Raw genomic sequence first — 6,000 nt, 5'->3', positions numbered from 1 at the left:
TGTTTTGACAGCTTTTCTCTTGTTTTTAAATCAACTTGAACTTTAATTTCTGAGTTAAGACCAAATCAGTTTTCTTATTGACTTCACTTTCATTTTCCAGGCTGCAGGTGAAACCGCACTTTAAAGTTAAAACACCTTCAAAGTTCACGTCAGACAACTTCACTTTGAAATAATTAAAAGAGCCCAGCCAGACTTCATTAGAATATTTTAAATTAAGACTCAATGTTTGTTTTTTTTTCATTATTATTTATTGGTTATTCATTTTAAATCCATCTTACCTTTCATTTGTTTGTTCAATGACTCGTCATACTTGTAACATTTTTATATGGAATTATTGTGGCATTTGAGAGCATAGTGAGGATATTTTTAGATCTCCTCCTTCGTCAGATTTAAAGCTGGTCAAAAAAAGAAAAATACCCATCTGGTGCTTCAGATCTGACAGCCCAGCTCTAACATGCTTCAGCATCGCTTTTATACGTCTTATACCAAAGCATTTAAGAGCTGCAGCTTGTAGCAAATGAATTGTGCCCAACTTTTTATGCTGTATGTAAACATATCTTTAACAAGTTGAAACCTGACAATAATGACGTAAGTATTAAGTGTTCTTAGTATTGAAGAAGGCAAGCGACTGAGAGGTAAGGCCTGTTCATTTGCTGCAAGAACAAAGAAACGAGTTCTTTCCTTGAACAAAACATCATCTGGTCCTTGTTCTCATAGTCAGGGAACTTTCACGGTGTGCAGGAATTTGAAGTGGTTGTGCTGCAGTGATGAAAATGATGAGGGGCCGTTTAGGACAAAAACTATGTCTACTACTACTAAAGACTCATACACACACACACACAAAATACAAAAATTGGGCACATACACTATTAAAATATCACATGCGCATACAATCTTTCTTTCTCACATGCATACATAAAAGATTAAGGTTGCACATATAAACTAATAAAATATTGACCGTGCATGCATTTTTTTTTCTCTTTCGCACACACACAAGACTATAATTGCACACAAAGCATACAGACATACTATTCTGAATGATAGGTCGAAAATGTATGTGTGTGTGAACTAACACTAGAGAATGCATGAAGGCTGAATGAATGAATGAATGAATGAATGAATGAATGAATGAATGAATGAATGAATGAATGAATGAATGAATGAATGAAGATGAGACTTGTTCTACTCCGCCCGGAGCAGAGCCCTACGTGAACCACCGAGCGCTTGAGGAGGGAGCGGTGGAGAACGGCTGGCTGAAATGAGCGTTCATAAACCGGATCAAACTTGAGCTAAACGCCGTTTACACCGTGGATCGCTAACATCCAACTTGAAGCTAACTTCACTGTGGTATCAACGCATGAGCCATCTGGTCTCCAAATTATGCCCCGCCTCTTCCGTGACAACTCTCACACAGACAAATACAAGTGTCATCTTCATTCATTCATTCATTCATTCATTCATTCATTCATTCATTCAGCCTTCATGCATTCTTTTTAATGTGAACATCCAGTTTCTTTCTATAGAAAACTTATGAAACTTTAACAAAAACTGCAGTTGTTTGTTTTTCATTCAGTGAGTAAAGAATCCAGAAATTTTACTCAAGTAAGAGTAACGATACTTCATAATAAAATGACTCAAGTAAAAGTAAAAAGCGCAGCAAATACTCCTGAAAGTACATGTTTTCAAAAAAAAAGTTGCTCAAGTAAATGTAACTGAGTAAATGTAACTAGTTACTAGTTCCTAACTATCAGTCTTACTGAAACGTTTTCCTCATATAGCCAGCTGGGCTTTCCAAGTTCTCTGAGAGACACTAAAGAGATTAATAAGAATGCTGCTGAAAGTAGGATTTCATTATTTTAATTAGTGCAGTATCAAGTTAAAAATATTGTAATTAATTTCAGATTAAAAAGGTGTTATAGCCCCATGCAGACAACAGCAGTTGTCCTTCAGCCCTTTGTGTGTCCATTCATCTGTTTCCTGCCTGGTGTTTTGATCTCCCGCCCTGAGCTCAGCAGCTACCTGTTCCTGAAAGACCCAAGCCCCGAGTAACCCAGCAGCTGTCAGGGCGATCTTTTTCCGCCAGTGAATGGTGGTAATTAGCGTCAGCTAACCACATTAATGTCAAATCTCCCTGATGCGAAGGAGCCCTGAAGAAACCATGCGGCCTGTTAGTGTTCTCAGGCAGCACTCGGCCACTTCCAGCCTCTTGTGAGAATCTGCTGATGTTGATTAGCTTACTGTGGTGAAGCTGAACTCAGCTGAGCCTGTAATTACTGGCCAGAAACTGATTGCGTTTAAGGACTTGCTCACAAGTAGCCAGGTTTTTATAAAAACGAATATCTCCACCACACCGCTTAAAAAAAAAAAAAAAATCGTATCATGCACACTGGATCGGTACAGAAAAGTTTTCATCCACACGAACCCGCACAAATCTGCCTCTGAATGTTGTTTTAAACATGCCATACCCCTAGGGGGCAGTGTAATGCTGAAACCTGCGTCAACAAACATGACTTTCTGCTAGGAATTAAACGTGGCACCAGGAGGTTCATTTCTGTGGACAGATCTATAGGTTGAACCATAGACATAATTTAATGAGTAGACCCCGCGTTGGCTGCTCTGGCGCAAGAAATACGGCAGCCATCTTGGAGTGGTCGTCCCTCCTACTTGGCTAAACCAAAACGGCAGCAGAAGCCTCATCACTGCTGGAAGTTTTTGTGCAGATCGACGGACTACTGACCTGAGATCTCGGGGGATAACATTTCACAAGTAAGATGGACATACTATCGTTTATATTTTGTGAATAGAATATTACTATACTGTATTTATGTCCACCTGAAAAATGCCGGCTAATATTAGCTATAGTGCTTGGTGTAATACCGGGGTTCAGCCCCCGCTATGAAGGCTAACCGAGATTTTGTTCATCTTAAAATGTTTTAATTATTCTCTAATATTGATTTAGATTATGTGACACAAGGTGGCAAAGACTGTTATTTATATGTAATTCTTTCACTCTGTCAAAAGTAAAATTGCTCCGGTTTTTGTTTTGAAGGTTTCATAAAGACACGATGTGAGGAAGAAGTGGGAAATGTCTGTATTGTGTTGGACACTAAATCTCCTTTCTCCCAGGTAGAAGTCAGAGTTTTCTCTTTGGTCAAAGGCCAAAAGGCATAAAAATGTATTTTTTATTTTTTTTTCCTAGATACATGTGGACTAAGCCTAAATTTAAAGAAAAACAGTCTGGAATTTCTGTTGCAACTAAGGAACAGATTTTCCACACAAAGTCTTCTAATACATTTTAAAGCTACTAGCTAGAATTTCCTGTAACATCAAACTTATGTTTCAAAGTATTTTTACACTAGTTGTGAAAATTGAACAACTTCTTAATCAATGTTTCTGAGTGTGTTGCTGTTTCAACAAAATAAAATCTACCTCACAAAAAATCAAGCTTCCGTGCCTCAGATTGCATCACATAAGGCAAATGACTCTTTAGAGTAAGTCTGTTTTGTGTGTGTGTGGGTGTGTGTGTGTGTGTGTGTGTTTTTCTTTTTTTAGACCTACACAGTACCACTCCTGGTCCAAATACACATCCAAACAGATTTCTCTACAGAAGTTGCTGTCAACGCTCCACAAAAGATAATTACTATTTGTGATTTTTTCCTTAGTTTTCTTCCTCTTGTTATGATCTGGTGACGGTATTGACGGCTCAAATTGCTCAACGACTTTAAAATCAATCCATAAACGGCAGCGTCTGTTATTACTTCATAAACAGAGCACTGCAGGTTTTGCTAGCAGGCTTTCTTGTTGCTCTCTAACCCTTCCTTCTTTATAGGGTTTGGGTTTTTGTATAAGTATACAAAATTGTTATAAAACAAAGAATAAAAAAACACAACTTACAACTCAAATAGAGCTCAAATTATTCATCATATATGTAAACATTTGCCAGCTGCCCTGTACCTTTCATAATGCACATGGACTCATTGCGTGCAAAAACGCAAATGTAAACTCTGTTTTTAAGTGCTTTATTTATTTATTTTTTTTACAATTTTTGAAAGTCTCATGTAATTTTATCCTCCATTAACCAGATATGTTTTTGTTGTCAGTATACACTTCCAAGTGATGAAAACACACAGCTGGATGGCCTTGTTAAATAAGTGCAAGCTGTAGTAGCAGGAAGAGCTTTTCGGCTTGTTTGTACAGTCGCTTCAGCCTTTAAGTTGTCTTGTAATTCCACCCGAGGAAGCTTTTAACCGCTAAAACTTTTCTGAGACTCCCAAAATGAAACTGGGCCTGGTCAGACACATGTAGAAGTTTCTGTAATGAGCCCAGCAGTCTGAGGGTTCCTGCTAACACGACTTGTCAAACCCTTCACCAACACACGGAGACGTTCAGCCTCAGACTGCGGCGTTCTGGTGTCTGATGGGTGTGTTGCCACGGTAATTACATGTGCTTCTTGTACTTTCTGACAGCCCCAGGAGAAAATTTCTATAATAAACTCAGTTTGGCTGCAGCTCTAATTAAGGAAGGGTTTCTGACTGAGGATGTGTTTCTGCTGCCTGACTGGCCTTCCTCACCTCCATGTTGGACCAGGACCCACTAGCTTGACTTGTTGCATGTTGGCTCACCAGCAAGATGTCTCTGGTTTCTTTTTTTTCTTTTTTTTACCCAGTGGAGATGACTGACCAGTCTTAGTTTGAAGTCCTCAAATGTGTTTTTATATTTTCATTTCTTCATAGACTCTAGCTGTTTAGCTTCATGCTGTTTTTTCCCCATTTCTCTTTTTAAAGGCTATGTTTCAAGAAGTCATTAGATGGCAATAAAACTGAGTGAGTTCAGGGTACAGAGAGAAACACGTTTGATTCCTCCGACTCTCTGGAGCTCGCTTTTATCGATCCATCCGTCTGTTTTTGGCTCATCTGTCTGACTGGAGTTCACCGAAGCCAGCAGTACTGTAAGCTCACAAGTGCAAGTTGTTCTAATATATAAAATGCAATATATAATACATCACTTCATGTATCAAAACACAAGAGTACAACAGTAAATTTAAGTGTGTCTTGGAAAAGCAATCACACCAAGTCATTTGGGGGTATATCTACAGCTTTACATCAACAGCAGTTTTCATGTGTTAAGTCACATTAATGGGACTAGACTCACTTTAGATTGACTGATAAACTCTTTTGGTACCAGAACAAGGCAGGATGTCCTCCTCCTAACATCTTCTTCTGTGTCAAGCTAAATGTGCTCCGGTACTTCATCTGAAACGTCAAATTCAGCTCTCATTGCATGACGTACAATGTTCTTCACAAAGTACCTACTAAGATTTTCAAATGGCTAAAAACTCCTGAATGGAAATTCCGGAGTTGATGTCCATGGAGGACGGTGTCTGCAGAAAGGTCTGTTACTGTTTACATCCATGCTTAGGGGTGTGATGTACACTCAAGCATCATGATCGCCAGAGGTACCATAAAATAGAACCAGCCTTCCTTATCAGCTTGTTGAGCCTTTACAAGTCTGGATGTCATCTGAATCCACAATCTCGATCCAGTTCGGTCTCTCCAGCTGCCTCGTCACCTTAGCTTTAGAGATAAACAGACAGCAGAGACAGACAAAGAGAGAGAGAGAGGCTGTGGGCTCTGTTCTGTTGGGCTGCCATCACTAGACGGAGATGCTCACCTTATTCATGAACCAAACCTATTAAAGAATGTTTGAAGTTCACTTGTTCATGTCCAGACGTCCATCTATGCTCCACCTTCTGCTTGAAATCTGATCTTCTTCATTTCAGTCTTCTCTTACATTGCTCTGCTGCGGTTTGCTCTCCTGCTTCTTTCTGTTCATCTCAGTTTGAATCATCAAATCTGACTTGAATGTCACTTCTTGTTTCTTTGTTGTTCTACTTCACATTTATCCACTGCTTTGTGCTCCACTATCACAACTTATCCCAGTAAAAATACACTGAGGTTTGTGGTTGTAGTGTGAAATAATGTGAAAACCCATACCAATACA

Source organism: Xiphophorus hellerii, chromosome 20 (assembly GCF_003331165.1).
Source record: "Xiphophorus hellerii strain 12219 chromosome 20, Xiphophorus_hellerii-4.1, whole genome shotgun sequence".
In the NCBI taxonomy this organism is placed as follows: domain Eukaryota; kingdom Metazoa; phylum Chordata; class Actinopteri; order Cyprinodontiformes; family Poeciliidae; genus Xiphophorus; species Xiphophorus hellerii.
The sequence above is the reverse complement of the archived record's forward strand: the minus strand, read 5'-3'. Positions refer to the sequence as shown.